This window comes from Aquila chrysaetos, chromosome 14 (genome assembly GCF_900496995.4).
Source record: "Aquila chrysaetos chrysaetos chromosome 14, bAquChr1.4, whole genome shotgun sequence".
Taxonomy (NCBI): domain Eukaryota; kingdom Metazoa; phylum Chordata; class Aves; order Accipitriformes; family Accipitridae; genus Aquila; species Aquila chrysaetos.
In genome coordinates, this window is record NC_044017.1 from 32,833,659 (window position 1) to 32,851,097 (window position 17,439).

Below are 17,439 nucleotides of genomic sequence, written 5' to 3' on the forward strand. Positions count from 1 at the left end.
GCCGGGAGATCTGGGTACAGCAAACCACTGTGGGCAAAAATTCAGGCTGCGCGAGGTTGTTGCTGGGTCCCTTTCAAACACGCTGGCTAAAGCCTTTAGGAATCAATGGAGAGGATCCCACAGAGGTACAGTTTTAAATGAGCTTTTAGGGATAATGGCTTCGTTACAGAAGGGGGACAAGAGCATCACAGAACTTTTGTCTCCCCAATACCACGAAGCATTAGAAATGCCGAGGCACAGAGGCGCATGTGGAGAGCAACAGCAGCCCTGAACAAATTCAACCATCATTTAAAACCATGCAACAACAGCGAGGAGTTGAAGGCAAAATCGGCTCCAGGGTGTTTATGACTTCACTGTTTGCTTGCAGTTATACATCTCTTTGGCTTAAATTTCTCTGCAAGCAGGGCTTTGTCTTGCATAATATATGCTTCTTGTTAGCTTTGGCAAGAGCTACACAACTATCTCTCCTCTCAGTTCTCTGCCAAAAAGGTAAATTGGATGTGCAGGAAGACTTGGGTCTGCTCCACAAAGTGATATCCATAGAAATAGAAGAGTCATACAGATGTGCCCAGAAAGGCTATGAGATCATCAGGACTGATTTCCCAGGATAAAATAGGCCATGGTTTTGTTTGTCTTTTTTTTTTTTTTTTTTTTTTTTTTTTTTTTTTTTTTTTTTTTTTTTAAATCTAGTTACTTGCATATCATGTTGTCTACCTGGAGTTTCTCTGGATCACAGTCTTCCATATAGGCATCTAGTCTTGAGGTGAAGACTTTTGGGCCAATAACTTAAATTACTTTGGCTTTCCAAAACATATGCCTAATTTCTCCTGTGAATTTGTTTTATTTTTACTCTCCATTGTTCATCACAGTAGCTTTCTCCACTTTAGTCCCAGAGTAGTGTCTTGTGATTAAAGTACTTGTGGCATATTCAAGTTACCTATTCTTCCTCTTTTTGATCAGGTCTTTAGGTCTTGCACTGTGCAGAACTTTTTTTTCCAGTATTGGAATATTTTTCCTGGCTCATTTTTTGCATCTTCTTCAGTTTTTCAAGATCTTTTTATAAATATGGGATGACCAGAACTGTACATAATGCTCCAACATCTGTGTCCCTGCAGCTATGTACAAATGTAAAATTATATCTGTATTTCCACCTGTTGCTCCTCTAATTAAACCAGGGCAGCCATCATGAGACAATGAAACCCATTTGTTTAACGTGGTTTGTTTTTCTTTAAACCATCTTGACTGGCAATATTTTCTGACCTGTCATTTCCGTATTACAGTTGAGTGGAAAGTTTCTTTAAACCTTCTTTTTCCCACTGAAACATGCAAATTGAAGTAGACCAATATATTTTCTGAAATCATGTCAATTTTCTCAAATTATTTCAGCTGAAAACAAGTGTGTCTATATATGTATGGGTAGATGGAGAACCTGGAAAAAAGAGCTGAAAAATATTGGGTTGGCGTTTTAAAAATGGAATATTTGAATTTTTCAGTCTGAAATATTTCATTTCAAAATTTGCTTCGGCTTTATTGTAAGAGCATTTTATACTTGAATACCAAATTAAATATTTCTTTTTGGGTCAAATAAAGCAATTTCTTCAATCTATTTTTTTTTTTTTAAAGTCTCATCAATCTAGAACGATTTAAAGAATGGAATTGCAAATGGATTAGGAAAGACTTTTATTCACACATCTGCTTCCTTTATTGATGAATGTCTTTTGTCTTCTCCATTTATTTTTTTTTCAGATGAAAGAATCCCTCATTACGTTTGTTTACAATTACCTATTTGATTTCATGAATCCTGGCACAAAGTCAACATCTCCTCAGTTATCTGAAATTCTCCTGATACACTAAAATCTCTTAAGCACCTCTTAAATATAAAGCCAATATGCCAAAGGTCACCTCAGATGTATCTTCCTCTGGAGCAGGTGATTTTTAATAGACTCTGTAGGTAAATTGCTCTGTAATACTCATGTAAGCAGCATGTGCCTCCTTCTGCTGCTTGTGAAGTGTCTTGTGGAATGATTTATTTCAAACGTCACTGGCTATGTCTTTATTAGAAATTTTGCCTTCTCTAAACACTGAAATTCCCATAGCACTCACAGGACTCTTCTTCTTTCATGATCCATCTATACAGTTCTAGAGTGGAAAGACAGGTATTTAATAGACCCATTTATTTCCTTATGCCTTTACTTTCCTTATTGCTTTTCCACGCTGCCTTACTTTGTGTGTACATCATCTTTTCCCTGCCACATCTTATATATTGTCACTATCGTTGTTTAATTCCTAGTTACCTTTCTCCTTCCCTTTCTTGTTTGTGGAATTGAAGTGCTATGTTCCATGCAGTAAATGTCTCCTAAAAAGCTTTATTTCTCACTATGCTTTTTTCTGGCTTTTCTTTCTGATCTGTGAAGTCTGCAAGAACCTGTCTCCACACATAGTTAAAACTGTCCTAGTGTTTATTCTGTGTAGAGTTATATTAAGCATCATATGCCTGAACACCCTAAACCAAAGCTTTTTATCCTATACTACTAGCATAACTGCATACAAAGCGCACAGAGTGCACAAATGTGAAATGCTTGAGATAAAAAGGCAAGGTATGAGAAGCACATAGTCATTTCAAAGTTAATTCTTTCCATCATGTTTCCAGCAAGGTATGAGAAAGGCATAGTCATTTCAAAGTTAATTCTTTCCATCATATTTCCATCAGTTTTCAGCGGTGACGATTTCGGTTGTTGCCTGAGCACGTATCATTTAATGAACTCGGCGCAGTCATTTAGGATGCCGCCGCCCCTCTGTGCCCAGTCCTGTCCCCTCGCCCTCTCGTGCTGACTGACGGGACGCAGAGCCACAGCCACGGCTGCACAACCCGCCGTCACGTCCACGCTGGGGTTTGGGCATCGCTTAACATGCCGCTGGCGTGGGACGATGCAGCCGGCCTGCGAGCATGCTGTAAAAAAGAGGAGTGTTGCCTCTCAAGTGTGATTTAATTGCAGAGAGGAAGAGCACTCGAACAAAAGCTAACTTTATTGACACTGGTGGGGAAAGCCCTATTCTGTGGAGCCGAGTGTGTAAATGGTGGTTAAAGTAACCTCTAACAAGGAGGATCTTAGTACTTAAATAATGGGATCATGGGGTCATATGAAATCCCCTCTAAGAAGGCAGCCTCTTTATATAAATCATGGGAGCATAATCTCTCCAAAAAGCACAAATAACAAAGAGGGCTCAGTACATAGATGGTGGGACCGCAGGTCACTCAAGTTTAAGTCTCCTCTGAAAAAGGGGAATTCAGTACCTAAATACTGAGAGAACAGTGTCATTGTGTACCATCATAACAATAAGGAAATTATTTTTAAGATGGAATAAGCAACCCCTTTTGCGCCTCCGTGGAAGTCTCGTTAATGCTGTGACATGCATTTCTATGCGTATGTACAGCATGAACCGCCATGCCCGCTCCGAGAGGCTGCCTGAGACATTGCCGAAGGATTAACCTCCCTCCCTGTGAGAAGATGTGTCCTTCCACCCAGGACTTACGCCGGGTACGTGGTGTCCGCGCTGTCTCGCTGCTCCCCTCCCTTCTCCCGTTGTCCCTCCCTGCTCACATCGCATCCCTGTCCCGCTGCGCTGCGCTCACATCCTTTTACAAACAGCCCTGACTCCATCATGTGGCAGCTTTTATTTGGTCTGAAATACTGCCGGCTGCCCTGCCCCGAGGCAGAGGGACTCTCAGAGCCTTCTCGGGACCATCTGGAGACAGCACGTTGCTCGCCGGTGTGACGCATGGAGGCAGGCGCTGCAGCAAAAACCAGCGGCTGGATGGGACGTGGAGGGAGAGGTGGCATTCCCACAGCGGTTGTTTGAAATTAGCCATCCCTTCCCTAGACAGCGGGTCAAAGATCGGGTGTGGAGGTGCCATTTCGACAGGTGGAACACATTCCACAGAACTTCTACACACTATGGACCAAGCTGCATGGTGGCTTGTTCTTCCAGGAAGCCATGGACCTCTGGGACCTTGGTCCTGGGTCTTTCCCAAGCGATGCTATTAAGATCCTGTGGAGCGCTGTGCAAACCAGTGAGCCCCCAGTCTGAACCCATCCACGCATTTCTTCAGAGAGCTCGAGCTTATTTTCAGATTGTATTTGTAAGAGCAAAGGGCTCTTGTCTTTTCCCCTGAATGATCCTGCTATGCAGACTATCACTTCGAAGTGAGAGTGCATTTATACTAAATAGGAAACACGTTATAATGTAAGAATCAGATTACACGCAAATATCCTCCCATAAAATGAAGTGTAAGTGTTTTATTGCATGTTCGCAGGCAAAACATTTTATTACATTTTTATACATAATGCGGTCATGTCCACAGCCATATGTTGCACTTAGGGGAGGAAGAATAGCTCCCATTATGAGTGTACACACGTACACCTTCAACTCAGACGGGCCCACTTACAGGGATATAAATCCCACTGAGGAGCACAAGTACTGAGAGGTCTCTTATGTCTTTTGCTCAGAAGTACATCTGTCTGGTGTAAGATCAGAGAGATGTCTTTTGTCTTGAACAGAAGTTACATTGGTATAACCAAGAGCAAAATCCTTCTCTGTGCTTAACAGGGCTCCGTGTCAGTTGGATTACATGTCTACATATATTTCTGATGAAAGTGTTGTCTCGGCTTAGTTCAGAAAAGACAACCGCACAGAAAAGCAAAGGTTTCCACTGTTCAAAGAATACTGGCTCACGCTTTGATCAGATAACAGGCTTGCACAATTCTGGTGAAATAGTAATAATATGTATATGCATGTATGGTGTGAGTGTATGTATGTACATATATAAATGGCATTTACATACTCTTCAAATCCATGCGTCCAAAAGGAGACTGGTCTGGTAGTCCCAAGATGCCGAGAACCTCTGAAAACACAGGCCACACACATACTTACTAGATTTCTAGTGCTTGCTGAGGCCTGATCCCAAATACACTGAAATCAAGAGCAAAATTCTCTGTGACTTCCCAAGTACAGAATCAGGCCTGCTCTGCAACCGCAGCTGAAATATTTGAGTAAGCTTCACTGGAGCAGAAAAAAAGTGGCGGGACGTCTGTGTGGGGGAGAATTTTCAAGTTAACTCCCCGGTCGCAGGAAAAAGTGCCGTTCCAGTTCAGGAAAGGGAAAATGTGGGCTTCAGTCCAGCGTGCAAGCGTGTGGGTAGCACCTCGGGGTGTCAGTCCTCACAGCGACTTCAGCAAAGATCTTCAGATACTTCCAGTTAAGGTAGGTGTTCAACTACTCTTTTGGACGGGGACTAATTGCTGCCAGTTTAAATCACATGACATGGCTGTGGGTACAAGGGCTTAATGAGTGATTAAGGAGACGGTAAGGGGCAGTGACTAACAGCCTGGTTTTACTTCAACATCATTTTTCATTTTCATTACATTCCATGTTTTCTGTGCCTGTGATCACTCCTTGCAAGTTTTTGAACTTTCCATGGGTGTCGTCAGTGTGGCTATCGGCTTTTTTATTCCTCTGGAGCAGTTTAAATCAATAAAACCCTGAGGAAGGCACAGAGTTGCCAGGATCAGGACTGTGTGTTGGTAGGAACTTTTCTTTTTCCCCTTTAAAAGAAGCTTAGAGCACAATTTTGGAGCTGGATTTGATTGTGTTTCAGAAAGGCGAACCGACTCTGCTCATTTTGCCCCTATTTCTGCTCCTGGAACAGCCCATCTCGTCATGATGTGAGAAGTTACGGCCCACCAGTGATTTTAGTGCGATGAGATGCAAAAGCTGAGAGGATGCAGAGCTGAGACTCTGATCCAGACAGCTGCAAGAATTACTTCTCTAGCACTGGGTTTAAGGTATTTTTGTTGCCTGCATCTCCAACAGCTGACCAAGCTTATGAGCTTACTTTTCCTTGTCCACCACAGGCTCAGTCTCCTGTCTCAGCCTGAGATTGCATGAAACACATCTCTTGGTGATCCAAAGCTGTGGAATCCAACACCCCCCTCCACCCTCAGAAATGTTTTTATATCAAATAGGCTCAGAAGCTTTAAAATGTTGTTTGGGGTCTTTTAGTCTTCTGTTTTCAATACTTGTATTTTGTTGGCATGTGGCACCTACATGGTTTCAAACTTACTTGTTAGAAGGACCTGCCTGTGATGTACGTAAAGGGCACTATATAAATTAACGTAAGCCGTAAATCATTTCAACAAAACATTTGCTCTTCGAGGCCAAATCAGACTCCAGGGAGGCAGATAGTAAAAAAAAAAAACACAGGGGGATGAGGGGGAGAATCATGTTCATCCCGCAGGAGGCCATTACCAGTTATCACCACCAGCCTGTGAGATACCGAGACCCACCAGCCCTTTTTTACGAGCAGAGGAGAAACCGCCTCCAACTTCGGGCTCCCAAGCAACTTCTTGGCCGCACTCGCAGGGTGTGGGTCAGGGGGATCGAAGGTGTAAGAAGGAGCCCAACCTTGGCAGCGTTGGGAGAGATGGAGCGTGTTGGCGCAAGTCCTCCCGCCTCTCCCAATTGGATGTGCAACTTTCAGGCATAAAACTGTTGTTTTGCTTGCTGGGCCTTCCACGGCAGCCAGGCCAAGCTTCCTGCGAGGAGCCAGGATCTGCAACCTTATGAAAGTTGCAGGGCCCGGCAGGCTGTCGGTATTTTCAGCTGGATCAAGCCCAGAGCAATTTTATTTTCATCAGAAATGTTCCCTGGCCCTACCACATGTGCAAGCCTACATGAAACCACCAAGAAGGCTCCCTCCCCCAGCTATCTTATTTAGCTCAAGTTCAGCTGCCCAGCAGAACTGTTTCTTATCCAAGCCCTTAGAGACGGGAGAGGAGTGCAGAGATTTAATTATAATCTTTCTCTCTCTCCACCTCCCACAGTACATTAATGCTTTTCATTAGCCAAAGCCAAAACCTTGCTTTATAAGCTGCAAGAGCTGTCTTTTAAAAATACGTCCAGCATTAAAAGAGTTCTGAATGGCAGTAACAGCAGTGTAAGCCCTCATCCACAGGTGTGGGAGATTCGCTGGGTGACCGCTGGTGGAGAGGCGAGTTTTATTTGAAAGACATCTGATTCCTATTTCTGTCCATTGGCTGATCACCCCGCGCATTACAGCACTTCTGTGCCCACTGACAATTTCACACACACGTCCAAATGAATGAGAAAAAAAGCCTTGACATCCAGGAGCTCTGGATGATTTTTATAAGTATCCAGATGTTTAGACTTTTTTCTGAAGCTTATCCAAAAAAATATGAGGCCACTCCTAGCAGCAGCCTGACAAATATCCACAGCCATTTATTTGGTGTGTAGGTCTAGAGCATACATTCATACGACTTATCACTAGAGTAGGTACATCTGTTGACCTCAGTATAGAAATGCAGGTAAATCAAGAATGACATTTTTGATTCACAAGTACAGAGTGATTTGAGTGACACAATTAAGTCAGTGTCTTATATTGATGGAAAGGTTCTGGAGAAATATAAGACATTGACTTAATCGTCATTGCCTTACAGAATACATAAAGCTGATTTTCATCTTTGAAAAATTAGGATTTATTTCCAGAACTTCCCCAGAAGGACACTACCCAGAGGTCAGAGAGCACTATGAGGAAGATGGAGACTGGTTCCTCACAATGGCTGATTTTATGTACTTTTTCTTTTTTAAACAAAATATCACTTTTCTCCTCAGTCCCCTGTCGTCTGCCAGCTTTAATGACATAAATCGGCAAATGGACCTCGGCAAATCGCTAGGGTGGGTTCAGGGGTATTTGGGGTTTTTATCCAGCAGCCCTTGGAAGCTTCAAGCGGGCAGCTCCGTTGTGCCAGCGCTGTGCAAACACGTAGTGTGGTGGGAAATCCTCATCTGTGAAGAGCTGACAGGCTGCTTGGAGGGAAGAACACAACAAGCAGCACAACAAATACCTGCCTGGTCAATAAAGGACAAGTGAAAGGGCCATGGGATTACATGGATTACAGCTGTTGGTTACACAGATTAGCCAGGCAATTAAAGGCAGCAGGAATAATAAATATCCTTCCAAGAGGAGCTGCTATTGGGCTGCAGGCTGAATGTAGCTGTTCCAACTGTAAACTGTTTTTGCCCTAAATACAAAAGCACAAAAGCTGAAGGAGAGGGAGAAGGCCCTGGAAGCAGTCCCACAAACTGGATACGCTTTCCTTGATTCCTCAAGAAATTTTACACAGTTGACTGGGGTCTTTTTTAAGTACTTTTTGATGGTTTCTTATCTTACATTTTAATAGGAAATCTGCTGAATGTCTGAAACGCCTTTTGGCAGTCAGACCTTTTGTTGCTGATCTCTGCGACTTAAAAACAGTTTAACTTATCAAGAAGCTTTGGTGTAGATCTGGTGTAGTGGGTAGGTTCATTTGGTTTGTAAATGCTTTCTTTTGGATCACTTTTAATCATCACTTACACTGCATATGGCCATTTATGCATTGACAGGTTGATGGGGACTTCAATGTACATAAAACTTTCTCTGTCAGGACTTATGCCTCTCTGTCAGATTTTATCCTGCAGTAGAGAGGGTTCATGTACAGTTGCTGACAGATAAAATAAGCTCCTCCAGCAGCTGCAGCTCTGCCTCCCACAGATTTTTTTCTGCTCCGATCCCGTGTCCCCAGCTAAGTGCTGAGAAAGCACGGGTGGCACCGCGGGCTGGGACGGGACGGGACGGGACCAGCGGGAGCGCGGCACCAGACCTGCAAGAGGGAGGATGAGTTTGCCTCGCCACGGCCATCTCCTGGAGTCCGACGCCAAGTCCTGTGATGTTTTCTTTAGTCCTGCCTGCAGAAGACAGGCGGCAGCAAGAAAAAACTTTGTTCTACTCTAAGCAAAAGAGGATTTCCAGCCCATATTCCTGCAGAGAAAACCTAAAAGGCAAGAAACTTGCTTTAAAAAAAAAGGGGTTAAATTCACAAATCACATAAAAACTGAAAAAGCTCTTGAATTTTAAGTCTGTCCCATGATCTTAAGGAACAGAATCATGAATTTGAAACTCTTGGGTTTGAAAATGGGAACCTGCCCTGTGTGGTTTGGAGGGCAAGCACTAAGGTTTTTCACGAGCCTGGTGCAATCACAGAATTGAGGTATGCAGATATTATATCTAATATGAAAAGGTGCCCAGCATCTGTCATTCCCACAGAAGCCAATGGAAACTGCAAACACTCAGCTCTGAAGGATCAGGCCTTTCATCATTAATATGTTTCCAGATCTATAAAAAAATGTTTCCTAAGATATTTTATTTCTGCAAGAAATTCCCTGTTGGCAAGAGAGTTTTCATAGCTCCTTAAAGACCTATAAGGAACTGTGGAAGAAATAAAGTGGGGCTTTACTTATGGAAATCAGACCTACTGGAGAGCAACTGGAAATGTTTTTTATGAGTCTTTATAATGGAACTACAGTAGCAGTTCCATGTTGATTTTTATTCTAAGGCCCTACAGTTTTTTCTTCTTCTTTTTTAAGCCAAATTTTTTCCCACCTGGAACTTCATGTGTGGTCTCTTGGCAAAGAAGAATATTTTTGGAAAGTCTAAGGCTGATCTGATAAGCCTTTTTTTAAGTAAGGAGATTTGAAAACATGGAGATATTTTACTTTTTAAAAATCTTCAAACATTTCCTTGTTCATTTAGAAGTTGAAAACTGCTTACACTAAAATTTTTCCATTTTGTTCTTATATTTGCCCTTAATGAGATACAGCTCATGAACGCATTTATCGTAATTTCAGTGGTGCCAAAATTTGGGCTTTTATTAAGTTTTCGGCAAAGGTAACTTTGAAAAGTAGAATAAAAGTAACATAAAATATAAGAGATTATATTGATAGAAGATTAAAATACTACACATAGGTGTGTCAACCAGCATGAGGATATGAAACAGTGGAGACAACAAAGTTTAATGTATGCTAGAATCTTTGAAATAATTAAGGTGTTCATGTGTATTAAAATTATCCAGCCTTCCTTTTGTATTGAAGATAAGCATTTTTGTAAATAATTTGCTCCAAGTCAATTTAACTCAAACTACTGTTCATGTCTAATAACTGCTTTCCAGTAGGAGCTAAGAACTGGCATGTTCCCTCACTGACTTGGTAGACCAGTAGCGGTTCTTGTAGGGACAAAATAAGAAAAGGGTACTTTCAGTGAGAGCACCATACTGAATTTTTACACAGGCCTATCAAAGCGGGCATAGATTGAAGTGACCCATAGATGACAAACGCAGCTCTGTAGTGATACTTTGAGCTAGCCCAAGGATCTCTGAAGAGAGATTTGGGGCAGAGGAACTTCCTCCCTGGACAACCCTGGAAAAGAGCATGCAGCGGAGATGTCTCTTCTCCATTTTAAAATGCCTTTGAGCAAAGTTTTAGCAAACAAATTATGAGGTTTTGATAAGGGACACACTTTAGCTTGTGATGCATGGCCTGATCATAGAGGTCACCAGATCTGAGCTCTGTTCATGACTGCTTGTTCCAGGCTTTCCTCCATGGCCATGACTATAGCAGTGCAACCTCCCCCCAGCTCACCTCCCTTTCAGCGTGCTGGATTGCGGACTCTTTCTCCTTCTCAACATCTTTGAGGGACACTTGAGTTGCAGCCCACAGAGTTTTCACCTGTTTCCATTAAGGCTGCTTCTGGAGAAGTTCTGTGGGTTTTGCCGCTTCATTTTGTTCAAGACAGAAATTGTTGTAGGAGATGGAGTGATTCATTTCATCTCTGGGAAAAGACAACCTTCCTCCCAGCAGACAAGTGCCACTTCTCCTTTCCATGTGCTCCCCTCTCCTTCCTTGGTGTTCTCGCTCCCTCTTCCTCCCCTCACATTGATAAATCCACACCTGCTCATTTGCTTTGCTTTCTTCAGTAAAGAACTAACTTTCTTTTTTCTACTGATACTTTTTAATGCCTTCCCTTATATTTTTAGAGCAATTTATATCCAGAAAGGAGGGGAAAGGTGGGGGGCCTCTTCCCATTATGCCATTACACCTATCACGCATAGAGTAGAGTATATATCCAGGTTTTTCCTCAATTACAGCAAAATATGAATCCACCTAATTCTTCACCATATGCAAATACACTGTGCTGAGTAGGGAAGGGATTGCCTGCTTGTTCACTGCAAGCCTTTGTCGAGTTTTGATGAAGGGTGAGTGCAGGGGACTGTCAGCCAGGCTCCCCATCCAGCTCTTCGGTCACCACCATGGAGCTTTCCTGTTCTTCTGCCCTCTCTCTGTAAGGTGCTCAAGGGACCTGCGGCTGTAGCTGCTCAAATCTGGCTCATTATAAATTCTGTCGGGTCAAAACCTCATTTCGATCAGAAGGCAACTGCTGTAGGGTGAGATGTTATACCCAGGGTAACAATAACTTCAGCAGCTCCGTATTTCTGTTTCAGTGAAAGACCCTAGCCACCACAAATAAAAACAATGTTAGGCAGGCACACTAAAATGTAGTAGGTTGGCTTCTGATACAAGGGTTAACTTGCACTCCTGATCTCAGTCAAATAAACTGGAAGTTTCACAGAAGCTGAACAACAGCATTTTTTTACTTCTTATGCATCTTCTCATTTCTCATTGTAATGAGTACCTGTAGAAGAAGTCCCAGTGACTAACATGAAACTTTTTTTTTTTTTTCCCAGTCTTTCTGGTGTAACTAGAGATGAAAATTGTGAGTAATCTCATCAGAGTCTTTTCTGATGTTTTTCATAAACGTCTCAGCAGTCCTCAATGCTTTTAGTGACTACTTGCCTCAGACTTCTGGAGATTCACCCTTCTTTGCTAATCACTCTTTCTGGGATTTGATCTGTATACCTTGCCACAGACTGAGATACCCTTTTTATACCATGCTGCTCATGGTGAGGCAATGCCATGCAACACATTCCATACAGCATCTCCTTTAATGCCAACCAATTTCATATTGCATTGATTTCAGTGAACTTGGTATCAGGTCTTGGACAAGGGTTTGGAAGGCAGCACTGAGTTTATAGCTAGATATAAGCTTAAGCTACAATTACGCAGCGATTTTCTACGTAGGTTCCAGGGTGTGATGGTATGTAATAACTGGAGATAAAATGTCCGTGTGGGTTGTCTTTTGGTACTGAAGTAATTCCTTATGTGGTGATTAGATGGCTCCTTCAAAAACATGACACGGCTGCCTCAAGTAGTATACTTGTTGAGAAACAGTCCGTCTTAGATCATCACATTGTCGACAACAGCATTCTTCTCAGAGCAAATGTGGTGGTTGGTGGCAGTGATATATGAGGGCTTGGCTGCATTACCAACTTTCTCAGATGTTTGATGGGTATACTGAGTTGCTAAGCTGGTCTGTAGGCTTTATATATACATATTATGTATAATGTGTGTGTATGTGTATAGACACGCACATTCTGTTCTGGGGATTACCTTTTTTGATGTTACACATAGTGTCCAGGAAAATGATACTTGAATAGACTATCCCAGAGATAGAGCAGTAGCAGGGTAATGATTATCAAATTTGTGGTAGGAATTGCTATGGAAATCCAGCTTTCCAGCTCAGATGATGAATATGACATCTTAGGTACAGGTTGGGCTTGGTGACAGAGTTTCTAAACTTGCTTAGAAATCCTTCTATGGTAGTCCCATGAAAAGGCTGGCATGTTGCAGGTCATTTTAACTCTCATGTCTCTACTCATATTCTGGAGGAAATGTGGGCTGTTGAAAGTAAAATTGTGAGTGAGGATAAAGTAAATAAGGTTGCCACTACCTTCAGGCCGATATGCTGTATATTGCTCCCACTCAAGAATATTCAAGCTGAGTGTTGATGCTATCATGATCTGGATTGTTGATTTACAAGCTAGTGATATACCTCATAGCCAGAGGAGTATTGATGTAGAGGTGGTTTGCGTGATACCTTCTATGACAGAAGTCTGTTGTGGCTTGCAGAAAGGTATTACTAGAAGGTATTTAGTCAACAAGGGGTGTTGCATATGGTTCTGATGAACCCGGTAATTCTTCAGTACCAATCCCCTTGTCAGACATTATCAGTCTGCCAGGATTCCCTAATTTGTGGCTCTTTTAATAGAAGAACAATAGTGGATGAGATTCCAGGTTGTATAGCTTTTTTACAGTTCTTTGGGAAGTAACTTGAGGTTATTGTTCAACTCTAAGGTAAGGAGGCACATAGGATCATTCTTGACTTTCTTTTAGTAGGTAGCAGCAGAGAGTTGTCCATTGTCCTCATTGCTGCTGGTAGTTACTGAAGTTTAGGATCACTGTAACTCCTTCTCTGGCTTTTGACTTAACCACTGGTAAGCCAGGTATGGGGGATCTAGTACTCAATGGCTACCCCTCTTCGAGAAAAGGAGGAGTTCTGATAATAATACCATTTTAAGTATTTGGGGGGGGGGGGGGGGGTTCATCTCATCAACTTTAGCCATCAAAGACTTTGATTTCTACCCTTCCAAAAGAGGTGCACAAAGTAGGTTGGACCATCTCCCCCCGTGTGAGTGCCTGCCTCTCTGTTTGACTCCAGAGGGAACCTAGAAAAGCAGCCGAGACCACCCTTTGGAAGTGGAAAAGGGCCATCATGTCCTTCAGGGCAGGGACACGGCAAACTGTCAATTTATTATGGTTTAACAATTTATTCATCATCTACCAAGCCATAGTAATTGATTGTGCACATGTTCCCAGCCCACCCGAGTTAAGCGCCCGCTCTGATCATTCTCTAGAGACACTCATTAGGCTGTGGTAACTTAATCGCTTCTCAGTGTCTATTCAGACCTTAATTTCTCAAAGTGCATGGTCATATTCACCAACTTTGTTCCAGAAAGCCATCTAAATATTGGCTAACACTATACACATAGACTGAGACACACAAAATCAGAAAAAGGAGAGAAGTAGTAGGTCTACAGTTTTTTCTTCTTATTCCAAGGAAACCTTCCAAGTAAGGAACAATGCAAATGTACAAAAGTAACAGCATCTAACTTTCCTTGTGGTGTAAAGTTGACTTTCTGGAGGAAGAAAGGCCATAAAACTATTAAAATTTTTTAAAAATCGTAACAGTCACATGATATTTTTTTTTGTTTTCAAACAGGAGCCGTGTGGCTCAGGGAAGGGATAGACTGACCTTTCACTTCTGTGCTCTCCAGCTCCAGCGCCGCTGCAGGCCTGAAGTGAAAATGAGCCTATTGGTCTCATCCAAACCCCGGCGCATGTTAGCCCACATTACAAAACACCAGAGAATTTGGCACGATCAGCAGTTTCTGCTCAAGAGAGGCCCAGGACTGCAATAGCAGAGGTGTTAGAGATCAGGACTCGGGAACGCTGCTCGAGTTATGTGGGAAAGCAAAATACTCGGTCTCTCGCTTTCATTGGGACTACATTCACTTCCACAAAATAAACACAGTATGTACAATACAAAAAAATATTTATATCGCACCAAATGATACTTATAAATAAGGCAAACAGCTCATTACCACCATTCATCCAAAGGTCACAGACTGCTTTTTAAGCAGAAAATTTAGCTGCGCTGGTGAAGCAGTGTAACATCATTCTTATTTTACAGATGGAAAAACTGAGGCACACAGACACCTTCCTATCCAAGACCGCACAGGAAATCTGTGGCAAGACCAGCATAGGCTCCTGATCACTGGAGCCTGCGTGTGTCGGGGTTTGGGGAGGACCACTAAGCTCACTTGCACGTGGCAGAGCGGGAGCTGAAGAGCACACAAGCGAAAGGTCGGTGCATCCTTTCCCCGAGCCACAAAGCTCCAGTCTGAAAATAAATACAAATGTAACGAGACTTTTATGGGTTGGGGTTTTGGGTTTTTTTTTTCAAATTTTAAAAGTTTCTTGTTTCTTGGCTCCAGAAGTCAGTTTTACACCAAGAAGAATTATATGTTACACACTGTTATTGACATAAATTTGCACCGTCTCTAATTTGGAAGGTTCAATAAGAATAAGAAGAAAAGCTGTAGACCACTGGAGTCTCAGGCTGATGTTGACCCCTTAGCACCATGTGATGACACACTGTTCTGTGGAGCTGCAATGGGTGAATGCCCTCTTCTGCCTCTTTTTCCAGGTTATTGTTTTTTCCTGAACTGATATCCACACTACTTCCTCCTTACATCCTCTGAGCTGCAAACTAAATTAGACATTGTTCTGGGTCCCAGACTTTTGGCTATAAATGCAGTTGCTTGGAGAAAAATCAAGCGTCCAGGAGAAACCAACCCAGACGAAGCAACGTTTGTATGCTGTGATGGAAATGGTTTGCATGGGAGTGAATCTGGAGAAAAACCGGTCGCTCCACGGCTGGGGACCTCCCTGAGCCTTCTGCAGGGCTGGAGGTCATGGCCACACATCCCCAGGCTGTCACTCCTACAAACTCTTCTCGACCCTCACTCCCAGGTGCCCAATCAAACGCCTCGGGTTGCTTTTGGGGGACACTAGTCCCCTCCTCCAGACCTTTCATGCTTTGAAGGCTGTCTCCCAATTTGCTGTTTGCTCTCCGCAGAAACACTGTGTTGTGAGTCATTAGATCCCATGTGAACTTCTCTGCGGATTCCTTAATTAAAAAGAATGACTTGGATGCTTGCCACCCAGTTCCCCTGCATTACGATGAGCCCCATTAAGTGGGATTACTGGCTAAGGACACAGCCACGCTTACTAAGCACTAATCTGGTGTTCGCAGCAGCACGGAGCTGCAGGACTTCTCAGGGCTTCCAAGTAACTCGACAGTCTTTTTGGCAAAGGGGACCATCCACCGGGGGCCAGAAAGATGGGCTTTTCCTTAGAAATTGCACTGGACACCGTATTTCAGTGGTGTCCCTCATATGAGCTTTCTGCCTGCGAGGAACGGGATGGGAAGCAAAAGGAAATCACAGAGGACTTGGTGCAGCAAATGTCGGGCTGGCTGCGGAGCAGGTTCGGTCTCCAGCACGTCCAGCTAACAGTAGTATCTCTGGCTTGCAGTGTGAAGCACCAGCAGAAGATATTATGGGGAGGCCTCCAGGAAGAAAGCAAATCAGAGAAAAGTCACTCTGCGATGAAGTTTCTTAGTGCTGAAACATCTTACTAACTTCTAAAGCCAAAGCGCAGTGGTAGTGTTAATGCTGCTTAGGTTAAATATCCCACCTTCTTCAGACAACTCTGGGAGAGTGAAACTCGGTCTGAAATGAGAAAAGTTTCCCAAAGGTGAGTTCATAGATCACAAAATGTGGAGATGGAAAGAATCTATTCAATCATCTATCCCATCTCTCTGCCAGTTCAGAATTACTCCCCATGATGTTTTTAACACAACTGCTTTTCTCATTTAAAAAAGAAAAAAAAGGGGTGGGGGGAGAAATACCTAGAAATGGTCTATGAGATTTCCTATCAAAACCTGTTTGATTCCTTGACTAATTCTAGTGTCTGCTGTTGCTTTGTTCAGATGAGTTCAGCGTGTGCCAGGATGAAGGGTGAATCAATATTTTTTGGAGCAACTCTTCCACCACCTGCAACATCCAGCAATTGGAAAAATCCTCCCAATATTTGGGTTGCATCTGCATTTTCTTAACTGTATTCAATTTTTCCTCCCTTTGCTTGAGACTGAGGACTTGTTCTTCCATAGTACTATTCTACGTGGCTATGGACTAGCCAACCCAGAAAGTGCTAGAGCATCCCCCCTATTTCAAATATTACGTGCAGACTGAGACACACCTTTGCTAAAATAATGGAAATAATCCATGAATCTAAGAAATGGTTTGGACGGTGCAGTTATGAAAGAAATCGTCCTATTTCACTGGGGGGGAAGAGGAGGACGAAGACCGTTTTTCACCTCTAACTGAGGATTCCATGAGTCTAACCTTGTTTTTTGCCTTTTCATTTATGTCTTTGTGTTGCAGAGTCTGGATCTCTTTTAAATATCTGGTTTGATGCTGCAGCCTGTTTCACCTCTAGCACGAGTTTCCTATCGCTTTCTCAGAGTCCAGATGTCCTGAGGCCCTTGCAGGGCTCCTTGATGACACAGGTGTTTGGGACAACACCGTCCACCCAAAAAGGTTCAGGAAACTGAAGAATACTCAGAATATCCTGTTAACGCAGGTAAATGGCAACCCGTGCAGGCAGCAAGACTTCTCCCTGCTCACTCTGACATGGATGCTGCAGTGGGATGGGTGTTAGCAAGAGCCTGGCTTCGTCTGGAGTCCACCCATCCCGGCTTTGGGACACCTCAGCCCATGCTACAGACACTGTAGCCACCGCCACTCTGCTGAGGTGTGAAACACTGGCTCTCGGTGTAACATCAGAACTGAGGAAGCTGTATTTTGTCAACTTATAGTCACAAAAATCAAAAGCTTCTTGCTCTGCTCATCTATTGCATTCCTCCCAGGGAAACAGAAGAATGTATACAGAGAAGAATCGTGCAACAAGCTGTCGCATCAGCTTCAAAAGCAATGGCCCACACAAGCAAATTTCCCTGCTACACAGTCT